General features: G+C 44.1%; 1 protein-coding gene across 1 annotated transcript in view; it reads left to right on the top strand.

Moving 5' to 3' along the window:
- Positions 1–316: 316 nt before the first annotated feature.
- The window catches only part of LOC124554857 (fap1 adhesin), a 279948-nt gene continuing 269624 nt past the window's right edge, over positions 317–10640 (top strand). The window contains exon 1 of the mRNA XM_047128558.1: positions 317–373. The gene's annotated coding sequence lies outside the window, so the exon portion shown is untranslated. The remainder of the gene's footprint in view (positions 374–10640) is intronic.

The following is a 10640-nucleotide window of genomic DNA, read 5'->3' as shown; positions in this document are numbered from 1 at the left end:
ACTTGGCGCTCCGCGAGGAGTGAACGTCCTCCGGCGCCGGTGCAGCGGTCGGCCGCGGCGTGTGTGTGTACCCTGGCCATCGCGGCCGCGACGCTGCAGACGCCGCCGCCGCCGCCGCCGCCGCCGGTGGTGGTGGAGGACGGGTCGCCGGCGACCAGCGGGGGCGGACGGCGGGCGCCTTGGCGCGGCACTGCCCTTCAGCCAATGGCGTGGCGCGCCTCCCCACCCCGAAGGCGGCGGCGTTTAAAACGCGCGGGCCGCGCCGCGCTGCAACACAGTCCCCTCCGCGCGGCGGGACCACAAGGACGCAGGCGACGCGACGCAGCTGCACCATCGACGGACGGGTCACCGGTCTGCTGCCTCTGCCCTCAAGGTGAGTCCAGCGTTGCCCGGCTGCCTTCCGATCCATTTGCCGCCTGTGCTGCTCTTCTAGTCTCTCCGCTAATTTGGTCAGTGGTGTTGTGATTAACTACCCTTTGGTGGTTAACAGCTGCGCTTACTCCACGGTAAGCAGCTCCAAACTATCGACTGGCAGAGAACTGGCCCCTAACGGCAGGTGACTTGGTCCGACTCCCGATACCATATACGCCGTTAACAATAAAACAATTCGACCGGGTTTTTTCCTTTTCCAAAAAGTATTTTATATTTTTCCTGTCGTGTGCTATTTTGCCCTTAAACGGATGCACATCCAATGCTTCTTTGTGTATTATTCCTCAGTGGTTACGCGCATGCGATCTCTGAGCAGTCCTAGGATTTTTTACTTGTCAATTATCACCTCTTTCACCTCTGGCAAAGTTTGGTGCACAGTTATTCAGAGTCCAAGTTAAAGTGTGGGTCTGCCTACAACTACGTTAGTCGGAGTGTACCACTTCCAATAGTACCGTACTTAGTGAAGTTCTGTGGTGTTCATACTAACCTTCACGTTGGAGGTAGCGGTAAATTTTGACTGCCCCAATTAGTGAGTGCTTGCAATAAATGTTTCAATTTCTTTTTCGTTTCTACTAGAGGTCAGTTTTCAATTTCTTTTTCGTTTCTACTAGACGCCAATTTTCTATTTCTTCCTCACATCACACTCATTGCAGTGGTTACTTGCACAATGATCGCAGGACTAACCTTTGCCCCAACGATTTGTCCCCAGTATCGCGGGCGTAATCTTGTCAGTGAGTTGATAGATCTGTAGTTATTTTAGCGGGAGCTGGTGTTATAATCCTTCCTAGTGGTCGTATAGGGCAAACTTTAGATTGAAGTCGGGTTATTAATTTCTGCATTTCCAGCTTTATGCCTTATCCATTTTAATCTTTGAAACTTCATCCTTTACATTGTGTGGCACTGTTTCATAACCTCATAAACTACCCTGTTATTCCTGATTCTCGACATAATACTCTGTTTTGAAAAGTTTGAAGTTTGGTAACTAAGATTAGTACGACTCTAGTGGGAAAAGCGACCGACTTACACGTTTTCAACATAGCGACGCCTGACAAGACTCTACAACTAAACGTAACTCCAAGCAATCTTCAGTGTTCAACATTCCGAAAGTCTGTATAAGCACCAGTTTGCGAAATTTTTATCGAGTTTATTTTTTTACCCAATTCGACTCAGTACTTCATTAGTCTCTGGATCTATTCGTCTAACCGTCAGTATTCTAGGCATCTTATTAATATTTCTAGCGATGCTTCCCGAAGCACGATGTTTGTCTTTTGACTCGGCAGCTTGTCCGCTTACCTCGTCGCACGTAATAGTAACCATAGATCCGTTTGAGCGTGCAACACGGTTTAGTGAAAGTTAATCGTGCAGCGTACGGGCCTGGGCTTCGCAGCCAGTAACGCCCGCTGCCGGCGCAAGCAGTGGCCGCTGCTCAGCAGCAGCAGGAGGTGGAGGAGGCGGAGGCGGAGGAGGAGGAGGAGGCAGTGAACTTCACTCTGGCGGTCAGCGCGCAGGAGGGCCGTCTTCTTCGGCCGAGTGATTCACCGCGCCAACTGCTCGAGCGCTCTGCTCTAAAACACTTCCCCTTCTCAGTCCTGACGCAAACATTTTACGTTCTCTTCCAGGTATTTATTTTCCCCGCGGAGTAGCTGCGCGAATAAGCGACACATTACAAATCCAACGGTTTGGGATCGAATCTCCGGCTGTCTTCATAGTTTTTTCGTGGCGCTTAGCTTGACTGCGTCTGCGGCAATGCTATACATAGCGTAAACCGAGTATACTTTGACAGCCTTGGTTACTTTGACCACTTACACACAAAACGCTTTAAAGCTCTCTGCTGGCTCTTAGTTGGGTATTTAGTATATTCTGTTTGGTGGTAAAGTTCCATCAATATATGCTAGATGGGACCACGTAGTGCCGATTTCTTTGCGCAACAGCTGGCGAACATTTCGTGATTTATAATTGTATGCGATAAACTGTTAAAATCTGGTTGTGCCAAATACGCCGGTGTTCTCAGCTATGTCCTTTACGTTACTCGATTAATTCTCAAAAGAGACCAATGATTAGTTATTTGTTCATATGTATGTGCATGACTTCTCTGCTTCGTGATTACTTTGATCCAGGATTACAGATATACAATTTATTAAGCAGTGCTGACGGCAATGACAGTGTGGAACTAAGAAGTACAAGCATTAACCGTCGGTATATACATGAACACTCATTTGTAATTGATAGTGTGCCTACATTTTAGAAAAACAAATGTCAGTCATATCTTGCTCAAATAACAAACTGTTGTGGTTCAGGCCATGGTTCATGTGTAAAATATAATGCCAAATATCTCCGGAAACTAGGAATGAAGTCTGTTTGGCCACAGGTTCCAGATATTGACTCGATAAACGAAGAGCAGATAACCTTAGTTGTAACTGCAACGGATGTTTTGAAAGAAAGGATTTAGGTTTAAGACGGATGGAACTGGAGGTGCTATGCTCTGTTAAAATTGGAGTTATGTGTTTGGTATTCCGTCCTAGTACTTCGGTTATATTTACAGTTCTGATGATGATTCACATTAATTTATGTACCGTTCGAGCATTTCTTTATGCTATGAGGATTAATAAAGGATTTAAGAAAAGTTAAATCAACGTATTTATTTCTGGGTGGTCAATGTTTCACTGCATGTTTGAAATATTGGCCACAAACAGAAAGCTAGAACAGTTGTGGTGGAAGTATGGGCCGGACAATCTATTCTCAAATCCATTCTTACTTCGACCACCTACAGTTTTTTCCGTCGCTTCCTTTGCATTTTTGAAAACGTTTTGTTCCAATTAGTATGTAATATTTTTTACGAGCCCCTATGCTCACTAACATAAATATCACAGAAATTAAAGGTCATGATAATCATATCTGAATATGAAAATCGGTCAAAAGTACGTAAAAAAAGTATGTACTTCTCGAGAGGAAAATTGGCTTTCACAGCTGCCATTTGCGACCTTGTTGTTCTTTTGTTGTATTGGTATTTGGCTGTGTTGTAAAGGATATTTATGTACATAATGTTGAGTATTGTAAAGCTAGAAACATCGTCAGTGTCTACAAAACGCAGGTAGTAGTTTCGTACTCAAAACTGTTAGTCTCTGATAACGTACGGTGTCAACTGCAACGAAATGATGTTTCAGTGCGGGTGGTTAGTGAGATAGAAAATCACTGTTTCGCCGTTGTTGTTGTCGTTGTTGTGGTCTTCAGTCCGAAAACTAATTTGATGCAGTACTCCATGCTGGTCTATTCTGAGTAGATTTCTTCATCTCTGGATTACTAGTGCAATCGATAACCATTTGAACTTGCTTATTGCATTCAAGCCTTGGTCTCCCTCTTCAGCTTTTATCCCAACCTCCCTCCCCCACACACACATTGCCTCCATTACCAAACGTACAATTCCTTGATTCCTAACGATGTGCCCTACCAACCGATCACTTCTTTCAGACAAGTTGTGCCATACTTTCTTTTTTCCCCTGTTCTATTCAGTACCTCTGTAGTTCCGGAACATTTCGTCCGGAATATTTTACTCGCTAACGTACATTTCGAAGCACAGCTTCGTCACAGAGATTCCATAAGCTAAACAGCATCACTTTGCTACAAACCCTATAGAAACGTGTATCTGTGTGTTTTGCTGATTTCTGTTGCAAACGACACCGCTTTGAAGCATCTCCCTGTGGTTGTTTACTCTCGTATATGTATATACAGCGGTGCCTCTTTTTTTAAATCTGTGTGCAAACGTAAAAATTGCTGATGTCGAATTGTAATGCAAACTGTCAATCTTTATAAGGTAATATCCAGTCTAGTCGATAACTGCTCATCATGCACCGTTCGGATCTGGTAGCCGAACGTCATGATCTGCAGGATATGCTGCTACTTGAATAACAAAGTTTTGCTGACTACCTGTTTCGATGATATGACAACAATACTATAATTTAATGTGAATAGTTGTCTTATACCCTAGACACTGACAGAAAATCAGTGGATGTGATTACAAAGTCCCACTTAGGTTAAATGTTAGTGCTTGGAGCCACAGTATAATTTACGTTGGGTACTTTTGCATGATTTTTTATGGGCGTGGTAAATGATCTGTGAGATGTACAATAGTTTACAATAACAAGTTTTTATTAAAGCAGTAGTTTATCCTGGTAGTTCTTTAAAAATTTACAAATTGTGTGGTACCATCTATATTAAGCTTGCCCGCCCACGGTATGCAGGATGCTAAGCTTTTCAGTATCACACAGTCGCAGTGGGAATCATGACAATTACTTCATTTATGCTGCTTCCGCATCCACATTCCAACTCCATCACGTGTTCTGTTGTTTCCCCTTATTGTCCTTTGTGGGAAATTTGGTAGCAGTTAGTTTCTTAACAAGATGTACCGGAAATTTCAAGCAGTTGGTTTCTTAACAAGATGTACGAAGTGCATCCATAAGGACGGCCACTGCTCATAAGTTCTTGGTGTTCACAATGAAACAGCTTCGTAGGTGCTAACGAAAATGCCCTTGTAAGCGACTGAAGCATAAATGCAGTGAAGCTGAAATCTTCGTAGAGGATTCTGAGCTTCCAGAAGGAATGTATTTTGCCTCCAAAAATGAGGCAATTTATATATAATCCGTAAGCGCTTGTACAGTGCGTACCGGAGTGTACTTCGTACCGGCAAAAGTGATTACTGTTCTGTTCCCTTCGCGTACTGAGCAAAGAAAAAATCACTATCTATATGCTTCAAAATGTGCCCTAATCTCCCTTATTATAAGCTAAAGCATAGGGAAGCTTTTTGATGGCTTGCATGCGGTTGGTGTCACCTGTGAAGACTTGAGTTCGGCGTACGTTCAAAAATGTTCAAATGTGTGTGAAATCTTATGGGACATAACTGCTAAGGTCATCAGTCCCAAAGCTTACACACTACTTATCCTAAATTATCCAAAGGACACACACACACCCATGCCCGAGGGAGGACTCGAACCGCCACTGGGACCTGCCGCACAGTTCATGACTGCAGCGCCCCAGACCGCTCGGCTAATCCCGCGCGGCCTTCGGCGTACGTCTTCACGTATGAGCGATTAATTATATTGGAGGACAGTGTTTAAAATCTGGCGTAAAAATATCTCAGGCGTTTGTATGAGGACGTACTGAGCAACCAGTCTGCTTCAGAGGAATTTTCATGTATGTATATTACTCCACATACGGTTATTCTACAAGAATTTTGCATATTTTAATGTTGGTTTTGAAATCGCTATTGGTGGACGGAGGTGAACATGCCACACACACAGAACTGATTCAAAATTCTGTTTCAGTATATTTATCAGATTCTCATTAGCGTTATTTGGGCACCACAACGAATTTTAAAAGCAACAATGCACATGTTGTTGTTGTTGTTGTTGTTGTAGTCTTCAGTCCTGAGACTGGTTTGATGCAGCTCTCCATGCTACTCTATCCTGTGCAAGCTTCTTCATCTCCCAGTACCTACTGCAACCTACATCCTTCTGAATCTGCTTAGTGTATTCATCTCTTGGTCTCCCTCTACGATTTTTACCCTCCACGGTGCCCTTCAATGCTAAATTTGTGATCCCTCGATGCCTCAAAACATGTCCTACCAACCGATCCCTTCTTCTAGTCAAGTTGTGCCACAAACTTCTCTTCTCCCCAATCCTATTCAGTACCTCCTCATTAGTTACGTGATCTACCCACCTGCATTCTTCTGTAGCAACAATGCACATGGCGGCTCTTTTTTACAATAATGCAGAACGTTTTTGACAAATACCAATACATTATAATGCCCTCTGCAGGCAGGATATGTTTACTTAGACTCGTCCCAGAAGACGGAAGAGGTAGCTGAAGCACGTGCTGAGATGATCTCATGTATCTGACCTGTCAAATGAGAGAGAGTACCAGAGAGTAAAAATTATGGAAGAGAGGAATGTTGTATCGTTGCCTTACACAATGTGTTTGGGTCCTGGAGCGAAGGACATGGGTATTTTCGGATTATACAGTTACCAGTACAGCTATGTAACAGATGACTTCTGACGCCGGCGTACACTACTCTCTCGACTGACTGCGGTGCCGACTCGTCGGTCGGCGGCACGGCTCGCAGAACTCGTGAGGTCCAGAGGCTGAGAGTGGCGGTCAAGTTCAGCCGCGACTTTCACTGGCTGCCGACGCGTCACGGTCGACGGAGCAGGTCGATAGTCTGTCCGACTCCTCCTCCAAACCACGATCGCTGCAAGGTCCGTGCTTTACTGCTCACTTGCAATGAGCACAGCTTTCGCGTGCTGTACCTTGTGCGATAGCGTGTGCGCGCTCTGTGTCGAAAAACTGAGGTGAATCCTCAGAACGCTGATATTACATGTTAGCAGAAGCAAAGTGCAACACGAAAACGGCAGTGATGATAATCGAGATCAGAAGGCACAGCGAAAGGCAGCTTTGGTAATAAATCGTGGACAGTGATATCTTTTTAGCAGACTCATGTTAAGAGGATAATCGGTGTAAAGGCTAGGTACTTACGATGAAACTGTCCCCCATAAAGGGTATTGCAAAGGAAGGCTTAAGCTTAAAAACTCGTCGGCGTCGAGGTCACTAGAGTAAGGGTGATAGCTCAAAAGAATAACTTCGACGGAACAGAAAGGCCACGGTCTACACAAGAATGAACCCAGCATTGTTCGTGTGATTTAGAGCAAGCTAAATTAGGATTATCATTCGAAGACTTGAATCCGCCTCGTCCCAAACACGATTTCATTGTTTCGAGTTCCCATATTGAACGATGTGTTCTTGGACTAGTTTGATGCCCCGATCCATTTGTTTCTACCCATTACTAATCTCTTCATAACCGCTCATCTCCTACACTCAGCATTCTTTAGATTCCTGTAAAGTTTTTCCACACTGTGAAGATAAATATCCTTGAATGATTTATTACGTGCCCAGAAAATGATCACTTCATATGGTACGGGCTCTCCTTAGACATCTAAGCTCACCTTTCGTTTCTAGTACCTTTCCACTTTTTAATGTACTTTTCCAGCGCCATATTTCAAGTGCTTCCTCTGTCTTCTTCATCGTCCACATTTCATTTCTGTATAAGACTGAGCTCCTGGCGTTAACTTTCTCTATCAATCCCGCATTGTAGCACTATACTCCTTTTATTGTTTTAGCTTTCTCATGTCATCCATTTTGCGTAATCTTACTCCTAGATACAAGAATTATTTTCACTTCTTCTACTGTGTCCTCATTAATTTAGATGTTTGCCACTTCGCACTCATCATCTTTGCTACTCATTATCACTTTTGCCCTCGTTTTGTTTATCCGTAACCACAAACTTTACTCGTAGATTGCCAATACCATTCTACTGTCATTTTAAGCCTTCATTATATCGGCGAGATATACGTACACTACAGAGGCATGAGTGTAATAGCGTATTTTCAGCAACGACATGATTAGAGAGAACACTTCGCTTTCTTCGAGGGTAAGCCCCTAGACTTGAAGGAAGGCGTTGAAAGGACACGTACAGAGCCATCGAGAAATTTTGTGCATTTGGACTTTTTCGACTTGGTGTGACTGCTCCTCTTGGCACTCGACGGTTTAGATCTGACTGTTTCGACGTGAATCGGGATACATGGAGCAGCCAACAGTCCATTGCTCTGTAAGTCGCGTCTGTAAGAGCGGCCTGAGCAAAGAACTGTTGCATGACGACAATAGTGACTACAAATAGTTTCAGTGCGTGTTGAGTACACCACCAAGAATAAATGGCACTCGGACCTATGGAACAGTTTCCATTATGAGTAAAGAAATACCTAACTGAGATTTTCGTTCGAATGGCAAGATTTTTTAAGAAATAGTTTTGTGTATTGCGTTTACAACGTCACATTCAAATTCCCTTTGGACATTAGTATTTTTTATATTCGTTTTCGTCGGTAATTGTGGTTCAAGATACCATTAATAGTCACGGGACAAACACAAATTTATATATTACTAGCGACCTACTCTGGCTTCTCACGGGTAGCACTAAATACCTACTGTTGAACGACTTATCTGGCGTAGCGGTAACAAATTATATACACAAACTTTCCTCGTATATATATATATATATATATATATATATATATATATATATATATATATATATATATATATATATATGTGTGTGTGTGTGTATATATGTATATTCTTTATTAATATACTCTATTTATTGACATTTCGAATCCAAGCTCATGATCAGGAGACCACTGAAGAAATGTAAAAGAGAGAAAATGATTCTGGTGTGTTAAGTACCCTCCGCCATACACCACACGGAAAATTTTGAAGTATAAGGAGTAGATAAGCATAGTAAAGAAACGTATGAACGTACCACCACGAAAGAATTATTTGAATGGTATGGAAACTGGTAGATTTAATGAACATGCGCAGACAAACAAATGAGTACAGTTTCAGAAAAACTGGATGATTTACTCAAGAGAAAGAGCTTCACAAATTGAGCAATTCAATAACGCTTTGATACACCTCTGGCCTTTATGCAAGCACTTATTCGGTTGGGCAATGATAGATAGAGTTGTTGGCCATTCTCCTGAGGGATAATTGCCCCAAATTCCGTATAATTGGTACATTAGATCGTCAAAAATCCCAATGTAGTTGGAGAGCCCTGGCAATAATACTCCAAACTTTTCCAGTCGGGGAGAGATCTGGAGACCTTGCTGGCCAAGCGGGCATTATCTTGCTGACATGTAAGCCCAGGACAGTCTGCCATGACGGGCAACAAAAGGGAACGTAGAATATCGTCGACGCACGGCTTTGATGTATGGGTGCCGCAGCTGACAACCACAGGGGTCTTGCTGTGAAACAGAATGGCACCCCAGACTGTCATTTCTGGTTGTCGACGGGCGACAGTCAGGTTGGTACTCCATGGCTGCCTGGGATGTCTTCAGACAGGTCTTCGGTGGTCACGGGGGCTCAGCTCGAAGCCCAACTCATCACTGAAGGCAATTTTACTCCAGTGAATGAGATTCCGGGCGAAAGACGGATAATTCCTTTGTGTTGTACTTCTCTAAAATGAGCTGAGAACAGTAACACCTACTGACAAACTGAATATAGTTATGGAATTTACATGACATAAATGTGTGGTGGTTTAGGGTCAGGGTTAGGGTGTCGAGATGTGGTGTGAGGGGGTGACTGTGTAGGGAGGCCCAGGCTTGAATTGAGTAAGCAAGTTCGAATGGACGCAGGGCGCAGTAGTCACGCAGGTGTGAAGGGCCTTGCATAAGACAGGCAGCGAGCGGGGCTTCAGGCTGCTCGTCAGTCGTCAGTCGGGGCGCTAATGTGATTCCAGGCACCGCCGCCGCATTTGCAAGTCTGGCGCGCTGCGGTCTCCTCTCCCAGAACGCGATTACGCGCCGGCAGCCCTCCGGCGTCTCCATTGCGCTTTCACTGAGTGGCTTCAGCTCTCGCAATCGGTGACGGCGATCACGTTCCTGGCTGCAACAAGACACAGGGCTGCCTTGCTGCGGAGATGGTCTGTTGCGAAGGAAGGACGATCGTGGTATTCGCCTCGTCAGGGACGAGGTCAGTAGATCGCGTGAACACGGTCGAGAAAGAATACCGTCCGAGTCCTCCAGATTCGTCTCAAATGTTTTTGAGGTACACGGAAAACATTAGTCCGGATTGCCAGACGAAAATCTGAACCCTTCTTCTCTCGAATTGTGATCCTGCCCGTTGATCGCTGAATATTTTCCACCAATTTTTCACAGGATCAACTATCTGTGTTGATGCTGTTCAAAATGCCAAAAGGAACGAGTTCCTTACCTAATAATGGGGTAGAAGTGTTGCATGAAGTCGGTTCGTGGGACGTCTATGACATTCCATCTCAGTGCAGCCTCGCACGTCAGCACGCAGGAATGACACATTTATTGCGATGTTAGATTGTCCTTTACTGTAGTATGAGACTAGATTTCGCAAACCTATTGCAGCATCAAAACGTACATACATTTATGTCATGTATGTTTCACAGATGCATTTGTCACTAGGCATTACGAGTCCCAGCTCATCGTCAGGTGAGTATTTAGATTGATACGAGTCTGTCCATGCTTATGCACGTCTGTACTTCAAAATTTTCTGTTGCGGTGTGTGCGAAGGGTACATAACACACCAGAATTACTTTTTCTCCGTTACTGTCCCCGAATGTTTTCCTGACGATGAACTTAAGTTCG

This window comes from Schistocerca americana, chromosome 1 (assembly GCF_021461395.2).
Source record: "Schistocerca americana isolate TAMUIC-IGC-003095 chromosome 1, iqSchAmer2.1, whole genome shotgun sequence".
NCBI classification, from domain to species: domain Eukaryota; kingdom Metazoa; phylum Arthropoda; class Insecta; order Orthoptera; family Acrididae; genus Schistocerca; species Schistocerca americana.
This window is presented reverse-complemented; position numbering and strand designations above follow the sequence as displayed.